This window comes from Artemia franciscana, chromosome 8 (assembly GCF_032884065.1).
Source record: "Artemia franciscana chromosome 8, ASM3288406v1, whole genome shotgun sequence".
In the NCBI taxonomy this organism is placed as follows: Eukaryota; Metazoa; Arthropoda; class Branchiopoda; order Anostraca; family Artemiidae; genus Artemia; species Artemia franciscana.
In genome coordinates, this window is record NC_088870.1 from 8,670,258 (window position 1) to 8,691,228 (window position 20,971).

The 20,971-nt window shown below is 34.9% G+C and overlaps 1 long non-coding RNA gene across 1 annotated transcript; it reads left to right on the plus strand.

Moving 5' to 3' along the window:
* The first annotated feature begins 3,363 nt into the window (after positions 1-3,363).
* Positions 3,364-18,418, plus strand: LOC136029942 (uncharacterized). Its single transcript, XR_010618143.1, has 2 exons — positions 3,364-3,893; positions 17,831-18,418. It is a non-coding gene; the product is annotated as an uncharacterized LOC136029942 (long non-coding RNA).
* The last annotated feature ends 2,553 nt before the right edge of the window (positions 18,419-20,971 follow it).

Sequence of the window (20,971 nt, forward strand, 5' to 3'; positions counted from 1 at the left end):
CACTTTATAGTACAAACGTAGCACCAAAAAAACACACGTTTATTAAACACACGTCCAAAAAAGGACGGAGCAATGGCATAAGGAAAACAAAAGCAAATAAAATAAAAAAGTAAACAAAACAAAGTAAAGAAAGCCAAAGCAAGTGAAAAACAAATAACATTTAAACATATTCATGCATAATGAACCCACAAATAAATCCCCCATTACATACACGTAAACCACTTAATTATTACATAAGTACAAGTCACTGCACTAGGAGTGGGCCTAATTTTTGACCAGCTCCTTTTTATTTATAGTTCTCTTTCCTTTGGAGGGGTGCCTTGATGCAAGATCGGCAACCAGTGCTTCAACTATCCACAAAATTCCTAAAAACTAATTTTGAACTCTAAAATTTCCTCGAGAATTAACATTTGTAAATGCACAATCTTTCTTTAACGTTAGTTCTCGGGGACATTTTCATAGACCCAATTCTCTTTCGCGGAAATGCGGAGAACTCCAACAAATTGGAAATAGGCTGGAGCAGTGAATATAAAAGCAAATGCTTGTAAGGTAAGCAGCTGAAGTTTGGTTCATTTAGGACAATTAAGGACATTTAGGACATTAAAACTTTTAAAACGAACAGAAGTTATTCTATATATGAAAGAGGTTGTCCCCTCCTCAAAGCCCCGCTCTTTCTCAAAACTCTACTTTTAAAAATCAAGTAACATTGTTGTTTGGGTTTCTTAAAGTGAATAAATAAAAAAAAACGATTTTTCAATTGAAACTAAGAAGTAACATTAAAACTTTAGACGAACAGAAATTATTGCGTATATGAGGGGGAACGCCCCCTTGTCAATACATCGCTCTTTACGCTAAAGTTCGAATTTTATTCCAATTCCTTAAGAATGATCCCTGAATCACAAAGGCCGTTTAATTAGAATAAATAGCTCTTATGAAAGTAATAAAAAAAACTTTAGCGTAAAGAGCGATGTATTGACGAGGGGTCAAACTTCCTTATATGCGTAATAATTTGTTTTTGTTTAAGTTCCAGTGTTGCTTCTTACTTTCAGTTGAAAAAACTTACTTTTTTATTTAATTTTTGATCTTTTTTAAACAATGCTGGGAAGTCCGGCACCCTTTTATAGACTATTTCCTTTCCCCATGAAACATTCCTCTGTGGAAAGATCCTTCCACTTAACACCCTCCCCCCGATCCCTCCACCAGAAAAAATTCACCCTGAAAACGTCTGTATACTTAGCGATATCCTATACTATATGTCAACAATGGATAACATTCACAACTTGCAGCCTTGAAACTTCTTAGAGGATTAAATCATCCTCAAAGACATAGCTATTAGATATTTCGAATATGTTGAACAAAATGGCTATTACAAATGATCGGGCCACTAGGGGAAAAACTGAGCGTGGGAGGGGGGCTTGTTGCCTATCAATTTCTTTGGTTACTTAAAAAAAGCCCTAGAACTTTTAATTTCCGTTCGAATGAGCCCTCTTGCGACATTCTACGAGCTCTTGGTCGATACGATCACCCCTGATAAAAACCAAATAAACACGCATCCGTGGTCTTTCTTCTGGATAAAAATAAAATTCCACATTTTTGCAGATAGAAGCTTGAAACTTCTCGACTCGGGTTCTCTGATATGCTGAATCTGATTGCGTTATTTTTATTTATATTCTACGACTTTTAGGGGATATTCCCCCTTATTTCTAAAATAAGGCAAATTCTTTCAGGCTCGTAACTTTTGATGGATAAGACTAAGCTTGATAAAAAGTTATATTCTTGAATTTGACATAAAAATACGATTTTTCTGATATATCCATAGGTATCAAAATTCCGTGGTTTAGAGTTTCGTTTACTATTGAGCCGGGTCGCTCATTACTTACAGTGCGTTACCACGAACTGTTTGACATGCCCGATTGGAACCACAATTTTGTGATCAGAAGTTGTCCCTTAACGTTTCTACAAAAAAGGCTTGTTAAGCCTATCTGAAAATAAGAATACCACGTGGGCTGTTTTACTAGTGCAGAAAAATGAAGCGTGACTTAGTTTTAAGAAATATTTTTCCAGGTGAAGAAAAGAGCTACTGTGATATGTTCTAAAATAAAATTGAGTCATATAGAAACAGAGGGTTTATTTGTAGAAATATTTTGGCTCAAAAATTGTTCGTTCTTTTAACTTGCTGAACACTCAGCACAAGAGAAACGAAACCAGAAAAAAGCTGGCTTATATATATATATATATATATATATATATATATATATATATATATATATATATATATATATATATATATATATATATATATATATATATATATATATATATATATATATATATACATGTATATATATTATAATAGATACATAATTATTTTTAGCCCACAAATAAAATAATGAGAGTTCCCCTGAGGGGTGAACGCTCTCCTCATGTTGAGGAAACGATAATTTAATCTGGAAAATTATACTTCGTAAAAAGTGTATACACTAAATGAGCTCTATTTCTCGAAGCATTGCTGTTCACTAGTTAGATTTTGGTGTGAAAGTCGGGTTTCTTCGTATTTAGGTTAACCCTGGGCACACAAAAGAAATGAACAGAAATTAAATAAAAAATGTTTCCTCAAATGAAAGTAAAGAGTCACTTTATAACTTAAAACACACGGATAATACTCCTTATATGATAGGGGCTGCTTCAAGCCCCTGCCCTTTAAAAATTGTTTGACTTTTTGTCCTAATTCATTAAGAGCAACTGTTCAAACAAAAGAATCGTTGAGATTGGAATAAAAAGTATTTTAAAGTACTATAAAACTGTAACGTAAAAAATTTGGGGTCGAGAAGAAGGCATCGATCATATTCGGAATAATTTTTGGTTGTTTTGTGGTCCAATGTTGCTCTTTATATTATTTGAGGAAACTGTTTTGTTTTTTTTCTTTTTTTCTTTTTTTTATTGAATATCAGCTAAGCACACTAGTTGAATTTTAGTTAAAAAACCAGAAGGTTAAAAGCATGGGAGCCCTCATCTTCCACTGGTTAATTTCTGTTCGCTTAAAGTTTTAATCTCTCCCTTTAATTTCGTCTAGAAAACTCTTATTTTACTTTGTATGTAAAAGACACATATATATTCAAGAAAAAATCAGACCAGGAATTAAAACAGTTTCCTTTTTTTCGTTTTTTTTGTAGTCATAGATAAAGCTGTTTTTATGGAATCCATAGTAGTATTTTCATCGGCAAAATACTCTTTGTGAAGTTAGCATTACTTAAAAGGTAATGCTGAGACTAGCCATGAATTTACTAAAGAGCTTATAGTATTAACATCCTTAAATCCTCTTTTCGAGAAAATCCTATAACGCTACAAGCATCTATTTTTCATTACTGCAAGAACTGGTAAATGCTTATGAGATTCAGTTTGAAATAGGTCCTTGCTTGAGGACCAATATTGAAAATAGTGTTTGTGAGCCACCATGTCTCCAAATTCCGGACCCAAAACGTGTTAAGTGCAAAAAATGAGTTTTCATCTATTTTCTTGTTGCTTAGTTTGTGATGAATTTGATCGATATATTTATATTGAGAATCGACCAAAAATAAACAAAAGATATTTTTTGTGACCTGGTGGCTTGCAAGGTATACTTGATGAGTGGCCAATATCAAAGATATTGTTTGGGGTAGCACCAATTCAATGTGAGTGCATAAAATGAGTTTTAGCCATCATTTTTCAAGTCACTTCCTTTGTGTGGAATACGATCAACTTTTTTTATGAGTTTGTAAAAATTAATGAGAGGAGATCTAATTGCCTGTATGGTATGTCTAGTCGATGCCACAGGGACAATACCTACAAACGACTTGTGCTATTCAAGATCTTAAATATTTCTTGGTTTCGCACCAGCAATCTATCCGAACGAGGTAAGTATTGACCTTAAGAGCCAATAAGATAACCCACCATTAGCCTAATCAATTAATTAATTATTATTTTTAATCCATAAAAATAGTAATTAATTTTTACTAATTTTTACATTATCGTTTATTAATTATAACAATTATTATTAAGCATTTAAGTAATTATCTATTAGTTAATAAAGACATTATTAATTAATGATTAATAAATTAATTAATAAATCTGTTATGATAAAATATTTGTTAAGTTATCCTGGTGTTGCTGGTTATTTCTTTAGAATGAAGGCAGTGTCGTGATTCTGTACGTTTAGCCAGAGTCAACACAGCTCCAAATAGAGGCTTGGAGAAATTAAATAAAAAAAAAACAATTTTTTTCAACTGAAAGTAAGGAGCGAAAATAAAATTTAAAACGAACATAAATTACTCCATATATGAAAGGGCCTACTCCCTGCTAAACGCCCCGCTCTTTACGCTAAAGTTTGACCCTTTCTCACAGCTCTACCTTTTAAAACAACAAAATAACAAAGCGTAGAGTGGGGCGTTTAGGAAGGAGTAGAGCCTCTCATATACGGAGTAATTTCTCTTCGTTTTAAGTTTAAGTGTCGCTCCTTAATTTCAGTTGAAAAAAAGCTTATTTTTTTGTTTAATTTCTGAAAGTTTTTGAATTAATACATGTTTTGATTTTGGCTCTCCACAAATAAATGATTAAAACGAAATTTGCATATTAATTTTTCTGTGACTAAATGGCTTTCTCATAGTTTTGATTGGTCGATTTAGAGAAAAAAGGGTGGGGTAGGAGGCCTATTTCCCCTCTAATTTTTCGGTTACTTAAAAAGGCAACTAGAACTTTAATTTTTTTTACGAACGTTTTTGTTAGTAATTAATATGCGTAACTTACGAATTAGCTTAAGTAACGAGCTTCTAATTCGTATATTTTTATTATGTATAAGAGAGAGTTCGCCCCCTCGTCAATACTTCGCTCTTTACACTAAAGCCTAAATTTTATCCCAATTCTTTAAGAATGACACTTGAATCACTAAGGTCACAGAATAAATAGCTGAAATTACAAAAAATACTTGAGCGTACAGAGAGAGGTATTTAGGAGGAGATGAACCTCCTCATACACGGTAATAACTTCTGTTCGTTTTAAATTTAATGCTGCTTCTTACATACAGTTGGGGGAACTTTGTCATGTTAATTTGTTCATTGTTTTTTTTTAAAGAATACTAGAAAATTCTCCGCCCTTTTATGGAATTTCTCTTCCCCCTTGATAAATTCTCCATGGAAAGATCACACCATGTAACTCCTTCTCTCGACCCCCTCCCCCAACCGGGAACCCCCCTGAAAACGTCTGTATTCTTCCCAATAACCATTTCTATATGTAAACAATGGTCAAAGTTTGTGACTTACAGCCCCTCACTCGGGGACTCTGGGGGATTAATTCACCCCAAAGACACAGTTATTAGGTTTTTCGATTATGCTGAACAAAATAACTATCTCAAAATTTTTATTCGGTGACTTTGGGGAAAAAATGAGCGTGGGAGGGGGCCTAGGTGCCGTCTAATTTTTTGGTCACTTAAAAAGGGCACTAGAACTTTTAATTTCCGTTAGAACGAGCCGTTTCGCGATATTCTAGGACCATTGGGTCGATAAGATCACTCCTGGGAAAAAACAAATAAAAACGCACCCGCGATCGGTCTTCTGGTCAAAAATACAAAATTCCATATTTTTGTAGATAGGCACTTAAAACTTCTACAGTAGGGTTTGCTGATAAGCTGAATGTGATGGTGTGATTTTTGGTAAGACACTATGATGTTTGAGGGGGTTTCCCCCTATTTTCCAAAATAAGGCACATTTTCTCTGGCTCGTAACTTTTGATGGGTAAAACTAGATTTGATGAAACTTATCTATCTGTATCAAAATTCCGTTTTTTAGAGTTTGTGTTACTATTGAGCCGGGTCGCTGCTTACCGCAGTTCGTTACCACGAACCGTTTGATATAATGACGGTAAGGAGAAAGAGTGTGTAAAAGTACAATTGCTCTTCCTGGCTGAAGGTTCAAGAAGCAGAAATTCAAACCGCCAGTAGGAAATATAAAGTCTAGTCCCAATAGCTATTTATAGCTATTTATCAACCCAATAGGCAATTCTATTAATCAGCCAAAATTGAAGAGAGGACATCTAGTGGCTTTCAAGAACTCTAGCACGAGGACCTATATTAAAGATAGTGTTTGGGGGACACCAGGTCTGGACTTTCCAGATTCAAAAAACATGACGGTTCAGTGCCTCCGACACTGCTAGGACCATTTTGAGGGGGAAATATTCCTTTTCATTCAGCATTAGAAGTAATTCACCAAAGTTGTGATGACAAGTCACTACACTTTTGGAAATAGTTACGAAAATGGAATAATTTCATCCATTCAAAGGGAAATTTGAATGTCATTTAAACCCTTACAATAGATATCTGTGTTTACATTTTAATATCATCTGAAAGGTATCTAAATTATTGGCTGAAGAGAACTGAACGTAAACTTTAAGGACAGGGGCAAATTTGAAGGAAACTGCGAAAAATCATGAAAACTACTCTAAAAAAATCGTAAATACTTACTTATTTCATTTCTGAAGGTCCTATGCTTCCCTTTATACCACCACCCCCTAATAGATTAACATAGAGCCAACTTTATGCTTTCCTATTATATTTTACAATAAATAACGGGAAACCCTAATATTTCACTACGGGAAGGCTGCTCAAGTGAACTGGAATGTATATAAAGTGGATTTTATCATCAGGAGAAGGGGGGTTAAATGTACCAAAGTCACCTTAGAAATGAGAAAATCAAATATTTTAAATTGTTTTATAGTACTGTTGGGAATTTTTAGGGTTTCTTTCAAATTTGCCCCTGGCTTTAAAGTGTACAAAACGGAAAAGTAAAATTTCAAATTAAAAGTACACAGGCGCTTTCGTTGTACTGATGCAGTTTGGTTACGACCTGATGTGCAGTCGTACGGTGTTTACCTTATCTGCCTTGTTCAACCCTTGATATCCTTCAGGTCCTTCCAAAGGTTGTCACTACCCTTTTCAGGCATAAGTGTAATGTCGTTGACCGTTTTTGCCTTAGAGCAAATTCACCTCGTGAGACCTTGGCCCCCCTAAAACTCTCTGAAAGTTTCAGTTAATTATCTCCTAGATGTCACCGAGTTTTCTGTGTCAAATGCACTTAAAATAAAAAACAGCTTATCTTAACGGCACCCCAGAGAATGCTACAGCTGGGGACAAGTATGTCCCTATGCCCCCTCCCAACGCCCCAGCTACATCACTGTCTCTTTTTTCTCGTATCACCCTCTTTGTTTTTTGAAATTCTTTAATTAAACAGTTTAATATGCAAGTCAAATTCTTAAAATGAAACCTGATTCAATTCTGACGACTTTTCTTATTATTTTATTTCAAGTTATCCTTTGAATTGTCTATTTTTTTCTTCTATTCTTCTCAGCTTCCGAGAATTACTCGATTTTGGTTTAGGCTAACCTCTATACACAACTATTCGTTATCAAGTTCAAATTATACTTGCCATGCTACCGATGTATCAATGTTATAGCTGGTACTGCTAAAATAGCAGAACAGCAGAAACAACATTAGCTAGAATAAAACAATGCTAAAGCAGCAAAAATAAGAGTCGAAACCCTTTTTGTCAAACTCAGATAGGTTTCATTGAAAGAACAAATCACTTGCCTATTATTTGTAACTAGCCTACTGATGAGCAGATGTGCCTTTCTCCGCCACCTATTCGTTCCACCCCAAAACTCTGGTTCTTTTGTTCAAACCCTCTTCTGACAGCTTGCCGACAGTCGAATGATTGAAGCAAAATAGAGGTCGCGACAGGCTTACAATTGCACGACTGGGGTATTTGACAAATTTTTGAATTGAACTCATATAGACAGTTTTGACACCTAATAAAGAATATGAATGCTGTTATGATTTGAGCGGAAGGAGATGGTTGTAAAATTAAGACAAAAAGTCAAAGTAAAATTAATAATCACGTTTTAAAACTTATTTTTGAAGCTTTAAATGCTCATCTTAGAAATTGCTAATCTAAATTACTCTCCATCCATTGGTCAAAAGCCGAAATTCAAATGTAATGAGAGGTTACGGTTGATTTTTTTAAGGAACCTAGAATATCATTCAATTTTATAATAAAATAATTTTGAGCTATTAGAATGTATTTCAGCAAAGAATGATATATTCTTTGTGTATTAAAAAAGAAGGAAAAGAAATCACCCTAGTTTAAATATCTTCAGGTTTCGTAGAAAATAAGGTTTCGTTAAATATATAAGTTTCATCAAATTTAGTCTTACCCTCAAAAGTTACGAGCCTGAGAAAATTTGCCTTATTCCAGAAAATAGGGGGAAACACCCCCTAAAAGCCATATAATCTTATAGAATACCACACCATCAGATTCAGCGTATCAGAGAACCCGATTCTAGAAGGTTCAAGCTCCAATCTACAAAAATGTGGAATTTCGAATTTTCTGCCAAAAGACAGATCACGGATGCGCGTTTATTTGTTTATTTTTTTTCCCAGGGATGATCGTATTGACTCAGTGGTCCTAGAATGTCGCAAGAGGGCTCATTATAACCGAAATTAAAAGTTCTAGTGCCCTTTCAAAAGTGATAAAAAATGGAGGGCACCTAGGCCCCCTCTCACGCTCATTTTTCCCCAAAGTCACCGGATCAAAATAGAGATAGCCATTTTATTCACTATAGTCGAAAAACCTAATAACTGTGTCTTTGGGGCGACTTACTCCCCCACAGTTCCCGTGGGAGGGTCTACAAATTACAAACTTTGACCAGTGTTTACATATAGTAATGGTTATTGGGAAGTATACAGACGTTTTCAGGGGGATATTTTTGGCGTGAAGGGAAAAAGTTGAAGGGGGGCTACGTGGGAGGATCTTTTCATGGAGGAATTTGTCATGGGGGAGGAGAATTTCAATCAAGGGGGGACAAAATTGTCTAGCATTATTTAAAAAACAATGTAAAAATAAATATGAATAGTTTTTTCCAACTGAAATTAAGGAGCAGCATTAAAACTTAAAACAAACAGAAATTAATACACATATGAGGGGTTCACCTCCTCGTAATACCTTACTCTTTACGCCAAAGTATTTTTAGTAATTTCATTCTATTTATTCTACGGCCTTTGTAATTCAGGGGTCATTCTTAAGGAATTGGGAGAAAATTTAAGCTTTAGTGTAAAGAGCGAGGTATTGACGAGGGGATCAACCCCCTCATATACGTAATAAAAACATAAGAATGTAGAAGTTCGTCATGTAAGTTAATTCGTAAGCTACGTATATTTTTTACTTATGAAAATGTACGTAAAAAATTAAAAGTTCTATTTGCCTTTTTAAGTAATCAAAAATTGGAGGGCAACTAGGCCTCCTCCCCCGCTCCTTTTCTTCTCAAAATCTTCGAATTAAAACTACGGGAAAGCCTTTTAGCCAAAAAAATAATATGGAAATATCGTTTTAATTAATTATTTGCTGAGAGCAAAAATCAAAACATGCATTAATTCAAAAACGTTCAGAAATTAAATAAAAAAAGTTTTTAAACTGAAAGTAAGGCGACATTAAGACTTAAAACGAACAGAAATTACTCCATATATGAAAGAGGCTTTTCCTCCTCAACGCTCCGCTCTTTACGCTAAAGCTGTTACCGTTTTAAAAAGTAGATTTAAGAGAAAGAGTCAAACTTTAGCGTAAAGGGCGGGGCGTTGAGGAGAAAAGCCCCTTTCAAGTACGGAGTAATTTCCGTTCGGTTTAAATCTGAATGTCACTCGTTACTTTCAGTTTAAAAAAAAAAACTGTTTTTTTTTTTATTTAATAGTTGAAAGAGAGTAGAAACATACAGGTACAGAGTACAATTTTAAGTCCACACAATGGGCCTATTTATAGTTTTTTGTCTTTCAGGGCTCTGCAAAACAAAAATAAAAGGGTTACAATGGACAGAATAATTTCTTAAAATTTTTACCAGAATACCAAAAAAACAGAGTTTAGACATAAAATAGTTCATGTCATCCATGTTTTACTTCAAGTAAGACGATAATGACTCTTAGAGACTTCTCGCTTTGATTAATAACAAATTTGGGTCTTCAAGAATTTTTCATGCTGATAAGGATACTTTCAAACGTAACACTGTTTTGCCTATTGTTTCTTTTTTTAGTTTTTTGTTACTACCAGCCAATAAATTTACCGAACAATTGACAACTAGGTTCAATCTTTGCTTTTTACGTGCAAAATTTTTCTTAATACAAATATGGTGGCTTTCATCAATTGCATTGTAGAACGAAGAATATTTTCGAATGGCAAAGCCTGTAGAATTTTTCCATTAACGAACAGCTTTAAAAACATTTTTGGTCAGAAATGTTATATTTTTGCAAAGACTGTGAAATTATATTACTTCCTAATAAGAGGGAGATATAAGAGGCCCAAATAAGAGGCCTAATAAGAGGCCTAATAAGAGGCCCAAACAACCCAGAGTTTTTCGTTTCTTTATTAATTGCTTGAAACCGGACCTCACTAGCATTCTACACGTGTTAGAATTAGAAATTTTATACACTTTAGATTAATTCGATATTCAATTAAAAGTGTATTATATCTTCACCAATTCACTGTAAAAATAAAACAAGAGCTAAGAGCTCATATGGCACTTGTGACGAGGCGAGAAGAGCTAAGAGCCAAGAGATCATATGGTATGAGCTATAACAAAATTCTATGAATCAATAGATTGATTTAAAAGGAAAATAAGAGGCTTAATGTCGGTTAAGATTTAAAATAAGAGCTCTGAGTCACAAAGTCCTTCTAAATATCAAAATTCATTAATATCCGATCACCCACTCGTAAGTTATAAATACCTAATTTTTTCTAATTTTTCCTCTCCCTTTTGCCCCCCAGATGGTCGAATCTGGGAAAACGACTTTATCAAGTCAAATTGTGCAGCTCCCTGACACGCCTACAAATTTTCATCGCCCTAGCACGTCCAGAAGCACCGAACTCGCCAAATCACTGAACCCCTCCCCCCAGCTCCCCCAAAGAGAGCGAATGCAGTACGATTCTGTCAATCACGTATCAAGGACATTTGTTTATTCTATCCACCAAGCTTCATCCCGATTCCTCCACTCCAAGTGTTTTTCCAAGATTTCCCCCTCCAGCTCCCCCCAATGTCAAAAGATCTGGTCGGTATTTGAAATAAGAGCTCTGAGACATGAATTCCTTCTAAAATCAAATTTCATCACGATCCGATCATCTATTCGTAAGATATAAATACCCCAATTTTCATGTCTTCCAAGAATTCCGGTTTCCCCCTCCAACTCCCCCGAATGTCACAGGATCTGGTCGGAATTTGAAATTAGAACTTTAAAGCACAAGATCCTTCTAAATATCAAATTTCATTAAGATCTGGTCGCCCTTTCGTAAGTTACAAATACCTCAATTTTCAAGATTACCCCCCCCCCCCCAATTCCACCAAAGAGAGCAGATCCGGTCCAGTTATGTCAGTCACGTATCTTAGACAGGTTTCTATTCTTCCCATCCAGTTTCGTCCCGATCTCAACGCTTTAAGTATTTTCTAAGATTTCCGGTCCCCCCAACTGTCCCCCCCCAATTATGCTTGATCCGGTTGAGATTTAAAATAAGATATCTGAGTTACGAGGTCCTTCTAAATATGAAGTTTCATGAAGATCCGATCACTCTTTCGTAAGTTAAAAATACGTAATTTTTTCTTATTTTTCAGAATTACCCCCCCCCCCCCCCGCAATTGATCGGATCCGTTCCAATTATACAAATAACGTATGCAAGACTGCTGCTTATTTTTCCCACCAAGTTTCATCCCAATCCCTCCAATCTAAGCGTTTTCCATCATTTTAGGTTTCCCCACCCCAAACTTCCCCCAATGTCCCCAGATCCGGTCAGAATTTAAAATAAGAGCTTTGAGACACGATATCCTTCTAAATATCAAATTTCATGGAGATTCAATCACCCGTTCGTAAGTTAAAAATACCTCATTTTTTCTAATTTTTCAGAATTAAACCCCCCTAACTACCCCAAAGAGAGCGGATCTGTTCTGGTTATGTCAATCATGTATCTAGGACTCGTGTTTTTTTCTCCACCAAGTTTCATCCCGATCCCTCCACTCTAAGTGTTTTCCAAGTTTTAGGTTTCCCCCTCCCAAATCCCCCCCCAATGTCACCAGATCTGGTCGGGTTTAAAATAAGAGCTCTGAGCCAAGATATCCTTCTAAATATCAAATTTCATTGAGATCCGATCACCCGTTCGTAAGTTGAAAATACCTCGTTTTTTTTAATTTTTCAGAAATACCCCCCAACTACCCCAAAGAGAGCGGATCCGTTCCGTTTATGTCAATCATCTATCTAGGACTTGTGTTTATTTTCCCCACCATGTTTCATCCCGATTCCTCCACTCTTAGTGTTTTCCAAGTCTTAGGTTTCCCCCTCCCGACTCCCCGCCCCCGTCACCAGATCCGGTCGGGATTTAAAATAAGAACTCTAAGACACGATATCCTTCTAAACATCAAATTTCATTGAGATCTGATCACCCGTTCGTAAGCTGAAAATATCTCATTTTTTTCTAATTTTTAAGAATTACTTCCCTCCAACAACCCTCTCACCCGTTCGTAAGTTTGCAATAATTTCTGTTCATTTTAAGTTTTAATCTTGCTCCTTACTTTCAGTTGAAAAATATGTTTGTTTATTTAATTTCTTATCGTTAAGTAGTACTGAGAAATGTGGCTCCGCCCATGGATAATTCCCCTCCACCACGAAAAGTTCATCCATGGGAAGATCCTCTTAGGTAGCACCCCTCCACCAGACAAAACTCTGAAAAATGTTTGTATGCTTCCCAATAATCAATAGTATTTTCAAAAAATAAGCAAAGCTCATAGCTTGCAATATTTCCTTCGGGGACTCTGAGGGTCAAGTCATCCTCAAAGACATAGTTATTAGATTTTTTGACCATGCTTAAAAAATATGGTTCTCTCAAAATTTTTATTGGGTGACTTTGGGGAAAAATGAGCGCGGAAGGGGGGGGGCTTGCTGCCCTTCAATATTTTTGGTCAATCAAAAAGTACACTTGAACTTTTGATTTCCGATCAAATAAGCCCTCTCCTGATCTTCTACGATCACTAATTTGACACAATCACCCCTGGGGAATGCTGAATCTGATGGTGTCATTTCTTAAAGAGCATCAAGATTGCTTGATATTATGGGGTCGTTTTCCTCCTTTTTAAAAAATTGGGCAAATTTTTTCAGGTTCGTAACTTTTGATGGGTAAAATTAAATTTGTTGAATTTTCTTATTATGAATAATCATCAAAATTTGTTTCTTTTGATGAATCTATTGTTATAGAACCTCTGTTTCTTAGTTTCGGTTACCATTCAGCTGCATCACTCCTTACTTACAGTTTCTTGCCACGAACTGTTTGTTTACATATAGCTGTGATAGTTCAGTAAGACCTTGAAGGGCTTGGTAAGAAAAGGGTCCAGTAGCAGCAGACTTTGAGGTGAGACTGAGAGGGGCAAGGTTTCTCTAGGCAAATTTGTCGTTTTAGTAAATGGTAAGGCAAGTACTTACGTAGAAGGGGGAGCCTCAAGGACCGACTCCTATGTTTTTCTGAATTTCGGGGCACTTCTTATTCTTATGAATGTTTTTAATTAGTAAATGCAACAAATAAATATTATTATTAAACTTTATTAAAAACAAACCTGTGCACGTGCCTGGTAAAGGGATTTCATATGCTGAAAAGCAAGGCTACGATATTTAGCTTCATCCCCGAAACAGTTTCGTTTTTATAGAATTTATAACTCCACTTGTTTTTAGGATTAAATAAAATTATGATGGCTTTGATCAATTGCATTATGAGTTGCAATATATTTTGGAATGGATCACAAACTATTCATCTTGAAATCACTCAAGCAAATTGGTTCCATTTCTCATACAGTCAGTGTCCACTTTATTGCTTTAATCTGTCTTGTTTATGCTTAAACACGTTTAGGTTCCAACACCCAAAATGGGAACGAGTAATAAAAATGTTCTTTTGCTAAAAGCAGAAAGACCATAAGAATAGAGGTCCAAACCATTCGTCATCATGTCGCAGCTCTTGTGTTGCAAATGCGATGACTTTAGTTGAAGAAGTAAATTAGGATGTGAAAAAAATGGTGGTCTTTGAATTGGACATTACTCTGTTCTATTTTAAACTATGAACGGGAAAAGAATGGTAGAACAGGTTTGTTGAAATGTCCTATCTTAAAATATGGGGTAAATTTTTCGCAGCTCATATAATTGACTTACCAATAAAGTGAACATACAACTGGATGCCTTTTTTTATGTTCTTTACGAACATAATAATCGGTACTATCGCAAATTTAAATTTAAGCACTTTTCGAGCTCTTGAAAAGGACAAGAATATGGGGCATAAAAAAGGCTTAAAACATTGGACTCAAACTTTAAAACATTTGGTCTCGAACTTACTGTTTCATTATAAATCCACTTTTTAAATTTAATATAATCCACAAGCACGGATTTTCTACGATTAAGTTGGATAAATACATTTAATTATGCCGGTTATGCCGTCTTCTTCTTCCTTGACGCCAAATTTCCAATTAAAGTATGCGTTTTCGGTCGTTTTTGACAAAATAATACTACGTTTTCCCAGCACCAAAATTATTTATAGTTAGGTTAGTTAGGCTAGATTAGGTTGGATTAGGTCAGAAAGTGCTTAAATTGGAATTTGCGATAGAAGCGATTATTACAATCGTAAAGAACATAAAAAAAGGCATCGAGTGGTATGTTCACTTTATTGGTAAGTCAATTACATGAACTACGAAAAATTGACTAAATATGGCAATCAATTAGTAATTGAATAAATAGTGAAAAAGCATGTTTAAACTCATGAGAATTAAAAGCTTAGCAACAGTCATTGACAAACAAAGTCGGTAGAACAAACTAAATACTTGGTAAGTGTAAAAACAATCCATCATTAAGAGCCTTAATTCAGCCCTTAATTTTCTTCTGGGGAGAGGCACTTCAGCCCTAGAAGGGATTAAAATTCAAAAAGAAAATAAATTGCATAAAGTTCTTAAAATTCTGGAAACAATCTATGCAATAATCAATAGATGCATCAAATAAACAAGTTGAAGGAATCAGCAGCAGTAATTCGAAAAGAGGTATGTTACATAATATAAAAGGCTTATCTTGTGTAAACAAAATTTATGTTTGGTTACATACCGCCTTTTATGGTGCCTTTGCCAATTTGTTGCTATCCTAAAGAAAATTAGTGATCTTTGTCTCAGTATACTTTTCATATCGAATTTTGTCTGAAATTCAGCATGTGGCTAATATTTACTTTCCTGTTTGTCGGAACTATAGTGACAGAGAAATTTTCCACTAAAAGGTTTTAACACTTTTAATTCAACTTACACCCGTGAATCTTTTTTTTTTTTTTATTTAAGTTTACCAGACACAAAACACGCTTAAATGAAATAGACGCTAGCTTGCAACTTTAGAAAAAGAAACACAGTAATAGGAAATTCTTGCGAAATAGAACAACAGTAGAAATACAAAATACTGTGAAAATTTAGCTTTATGAAAAACACCCAGATCAGGTTGCTCACAAAGCAACTTCAACTAGACCTACGCTGCCTGAGCAACGTGAAGTGTTGCGGCAACCTTTGTTGCCACATTGCCACAAGTGTTGCGAGAGCAACACTTTGGTTTTGCTTCTTTGCTATCGGTTAAACGCTGAAGTTGCTAGCCTAACGTAGCCTTTAAACCGTTATGTTCAAAGAAGAACACGATCAGTAATCACATGATCAAAGGCTATTCCTCAGCGTCGAAAAAACAACAATAACAAAAGAATATCGAACGAAAGGACTAAATTGACTTAGCGGCCAGTTGAACTTCATCCTTTTCAATCGTAGACATCGTGAAGGATCAAGACTTGGAACAATATCTTATATAATCTAGTTGGTATTTTCAAGCTATCCGTAGCTTTTCAGGATCAAAGTACCGTAGATGACACTCTATTAATTAATACAAAACTGCCTCGCTGTTTTACGTTATCGTTTGTACCCGTTGCGTAAACACTTAATTCTAGGTTACCGTGAGTATGGGTAGGCTACACCAACTAGAAAAATTTACAAACCCCTCTTCACTAAAGATGATTGTAGCCTAACAGACGATTATTACTTACAAGTCCCCTACATGTCTTACCACTGGAATCAACTCGGTCTTACCATCAAATAAACTGGAAACAAATAATAGGTACACCAAATAGAAAAATGCAAACCCCTCACTGCCGAAGATGATTATGAGCTAACAGCCTACCTTTCCTTACAAGTACCCTACATGTCTCACAATTGGTATCGGCTTATTTTCGGTTTCAGTGTGTACCCTACTACTGAAGTTGTCAAACCCTTGAAACTTTCAAACTAGTTTATCTTATGAAGGAATTTTTGTACAAAAAAATGGATGAATATACTTTGATCAGCTCATCAAGAGCTATCGACTGCCGTCCAAAAAAATTCTATCTGTCTTAGTTCAAAAGTTGATTTTTTTGACGTAGGTCAACTTTCTAACGTCACCACTTAGAAAGGAGCAAAGGAGAAGCTCCAATTTCTTTAGCAGTGACATAACTCTTAAAGTTTAAGAGGTACATCAGATAACATTTCTTTATCTCAATCCTAGGTCCGAAAAAACAAATGATAAACCCAGCCAAAATCACGGCAGCACTTTCGGAGCCGTGGGAAAATGCCGCTTTTTTGCTTCTGTAAATTTTTCTATTTATCACTCAAAGAAGATATATTGGCTGTGGGGCCGGGTAGCTGCCGCATATATTTAACACTTATAGATTTTAGTCCATATTCAATTTGAAAACGGTGCCTGCCTGCTTGCCTGCTAGAACGGAGCTTTCCACTCGAAAGCAGAAACAGGGTTTGATGAAACCAAAGCTTGGCTGCACAAGTTCAGATACTCCTCTCTGAAATAGGCTACATAACTCCGCTTCACTTCGCTCACCATAGGCTCTGGCTCGTGGACAGGCAAAAACCATCCTTTTTGGCCCCAGGCAAGAGTTCTACGGAGCTTTCCAAAATGTAATGCCATATTCGTCAATCCAGCCTGAGGCCCACACTTTCCGTAAAAACCTCACAGGTTAAACCCTTACCAGTTTCCTGGAATAAGCCGAGATCGGCGGCATAGGAAAAAAAATAACAACAAAAAACCAAAAAAAAACGGGACAAAACCAAAGTGTTGCTCTCGCAACACAAAAAAGGCAACGAAGCCTGACTTAGAAGGTGGCGACACTAGTGTCGAATGAGGCAAGGACAACTTCCAGTGTTTTTTGGTACGGGGTATTCCTGAGTGGTGGACAACAAATAACTATTGATCGTTCGCTTGAAGATGAGGCAAGAGTTTTACGATCATCCCCCAATAAAGTATGCTTTTTATCTCAGGACTTCTAACTAGGAGGTGAAACATTGCTGCCCTATACACAACTATGCGTCAAACGATCTAAGTCTAAAAAAGGTCTAATAAAAAGAGTCAAAACAGGCGCACAGAAATAAAAAAAAGAACTTTACTTATCAAGGCTAAAATGAGGAAAAAAAATGCAACAACTCCAAAGGAAATTAAGAAAGGCCTTATTTCATACAAAAAGCGAAGAAGTGACTAGAGTAAAAAAAAAGAAAATAAAAATACATCGAAACTTTTAATTCAACTCTTTGCCTTATATCAAACATAGCCAACTTCTCTTCGGTTTGGGTTTTTTTGGTCTAGGTTTGCGTAGCTTATAAAAACTTGTGCTGCCTTAAAAACATTTTTTGAGCAAATGTTTTGCATGTAAACTGCTCTTTTGTTAAAACTAAATTTTTTTTCTCGTAGGTACCATTCAAACATTGACAGACCGGGACAAAGTGGTAGAAAAAATGGGGTTGCTTAACTCCAGTTGGAAGAAATCATCTCAAATTATGTTGTCCTGCTTTCGTGAAGTGTATAGGAATATTAATAAGAAAATGCTGCTGGAGTAAAATTAATCAAAATAAGCATATAACAGCTTGCCAAAAGAAAACTGACTAAAATCGATTAAACATGCAATTTTTTGGCGAGTTAAACTTTCCTGGGCAAATCTGGCAGTCTGTAAAACACCCTGTGAAGAAAATTGAAGAGGAATAATTTCACTGCTTTTCATATCGAGACGGAAAATCTAAAGAATGTTAATGCTTGCTTATTTGGTCAGTCATGAAGAGTAAGCGAAAGGTTTAGTTTAGAATAGTCTCATAAAAGTTGGATACAAACAAAAGATTTAGTGTTTAAAAAGGTTTTTTTTTATTTTATTGTACTAATCTTTATTTTAAGTCACTATATTTTTATTTTTACTATAGTATAATTATTTTTTATTGTGTTTGGTTCTCATTTACTTCTCTTTTTTTATTTGAGTTTTTAATTATAAATAAATAACATATTTATCTACTACTTTCTTTGCTGTATTTACTTTGTTATATTATTTTTAGTGTATTAGCTTTCCCCGTAAATACTAGGCAAGTTCATGACATCTAACAGTCAAATAGATAAAACAGTCATGCAAAAAAAAAGTATGCGAAAGTTCGCTTTATAGCGGTTTCATAAAAGTCAGATTCAACAAAAAAGATTTAAGTGTTTGACAAAATAGGTTTATTTTTGGTTTTTTTTGTACTAATCTTAATTTCAAGTCACTATATTTTTATTTAATACTTTAGTACCATTCCTTCTTTTTTTATTGTATTTAGTTCTCATTTACCCCTCTCCACCATTTATCCGTTTCTTTTTTTATGTTTACTTTTTAGTGTTATTTTAGTGGATTTGCTTTTTTTTTCTTAATTTTTCCTTTTTTCCAGAAATATTAAAAAAAATAGCTTTTCCCCCTTAATTTTACTAAGCAAGTCCATGAAAATTAACAGTCGAGTAGAAGAAAAAAACACCTATTGCTGGGATTATTCTTAAGCAATAAGAATAAACAAATTCATAGTCCCGACTGCGTTTCTATTAGTCGGTTTTCCATTACCTGTGTCTCAATGTTTTTATTTCGTTTTAATTAATAATATAATAATCTGTTGATAAAGTGCTTAAATTTACTAGTGTGTTCTAAAAAGTTGGGACAAAATATGATGATTTTATTAAAAAAACAAAAATTGAAAATAAGAAGTGAGTAATTACATTAGCACAACTTTATAATAAGGAATATTGTTATAACAAAACATTATAATTTGTAAGAAATCTCTGGCGTTCGCTTCTATAGTAAAAAATATTCTTGAGTATGTTTAACTAAATTAATTTTAATAATATGATGACACTTAATTGAGCGTATCTTTTTGGTTGACTAAATTTCAATATTTTCTTGATACAGTGAGTGCATTTCAATAAACAAATATTTTTCATAAATAAACAATTAAATAAACTTCTCTTTTTTACCCTGACAGTCAAAAATGTAGAAAATAAACTTCATCAGCCGGATCTTTTCAGCTATTCAAAATTGATGCATGTAAACTATAAATAAGCGTAAATAATTGGTAAGTTTTCGTAAATTAAGGGGAAACCGGTTATAGGAAATTTGCTCATTTTTATGCAGAAATACATAAAGGTGTGAAACAAGAAGACAAGCATGGCTAGCTCACTCAGTAGAATCTTCAACTTTCTATTTTGGGGTCTTGGGTCTGAGCTCAGTTTCTTTTTTCTTTTCTTTTTTTTATTGGTAAAAAATGAATTGTTCAGGATATATTATTTTTAGATTTAAAGCGCATTTGTGTAATAAGAAATAATATTAGACTATTTTACACGAAAGGTTGATAAGGGATTGGATGAAACGGGGAGTGAGTCTTTTCCTATCTATAAGTGAATATTTCAGAAGTTTAGCTTTGGCAAATCTCTTCAAGGACATTTTTGTTTGGAAGGGCAGGGGGAAGGTGACTTCAAATTGTGTGTTGGGGGAGGAGCCAACACAATTGGGAATCTTTCAATGACATTTCTTTGGAAAGGTAGGGGCAAGGTGACTTCAAATTTTGTGTTAGGGGAGGAACCAACACAAAATTAGGAATCTTTCACGGATATTTTTTTTGGAACGGCAGGGGCATGGTTACTCCAAATTTTTCTTTAGGGAGGAACCAACACAAAATTGGGAATCTTTCAAGGATTTTTTTTGGAAAGGTAGGGGCAAGATGACTCCAAATTGTGTGTTTGGGGAGGAACCAACACAAAATTGGGAATCTTGCAAGATCATTTTGTTTTAGAAAGGCAGGGGCAATTTGGCTTCAAGTTCCTTATTGGGGGAGAAACCAACACAAAATTGGGAATCTTTCAAGGCTATTTTTTTGGAAAGGCTGGGGCACAGTGACTTCAAATTTTGTGTTAGGGGAGGAGCCAACACAAAATTAGGAATCTTTCAATGACATTTTTTGGAAAGGCAAGGGCAAGGTGACTTCAAATTTTGAATTTGAGGGGGGACCAACACAAAATTGGGGGTCTTTTAAGGACATTTTTGTTTGGAAGGACAGGGGTAAGGTGACTTGTAATTTGGTGTTGGTGAAGGAACAAGTTCTTTCTGATCCTCATAAGAGCGTAAACGCTATGTTCTTCTTTTTTTATACTTGTCATATGGAAGGTTTTGCTACAAGTTTAGATAGATAAGTGTATTTTAAAGCCAAATATACAGCTATGAACAGAATACAATAACATAAACGAAAGACACAAATAACATAAACTTGAATTTTATTATAAGTAAACTTAACGTTGATATATTATAAGTAACGGAAGCGAAATGGGTAACGTAGAGATTGTGACTTAGAGGACAATATTTGGGTACGGAATCGGTTTATTCATCTGTTTGTTTGTTGTTGTTTTTTCAAATGATATGTCTTAGTCTCACTATTAGATTCAGACTGTTCCAGCATTATTAAAAATTATCAATTAAATTCAACACGTCTGAGAACCTAAAAGCTACTACCTACAAAAACGTAAAATTGCATGTACTTTCCAAGATTGATGGTCATG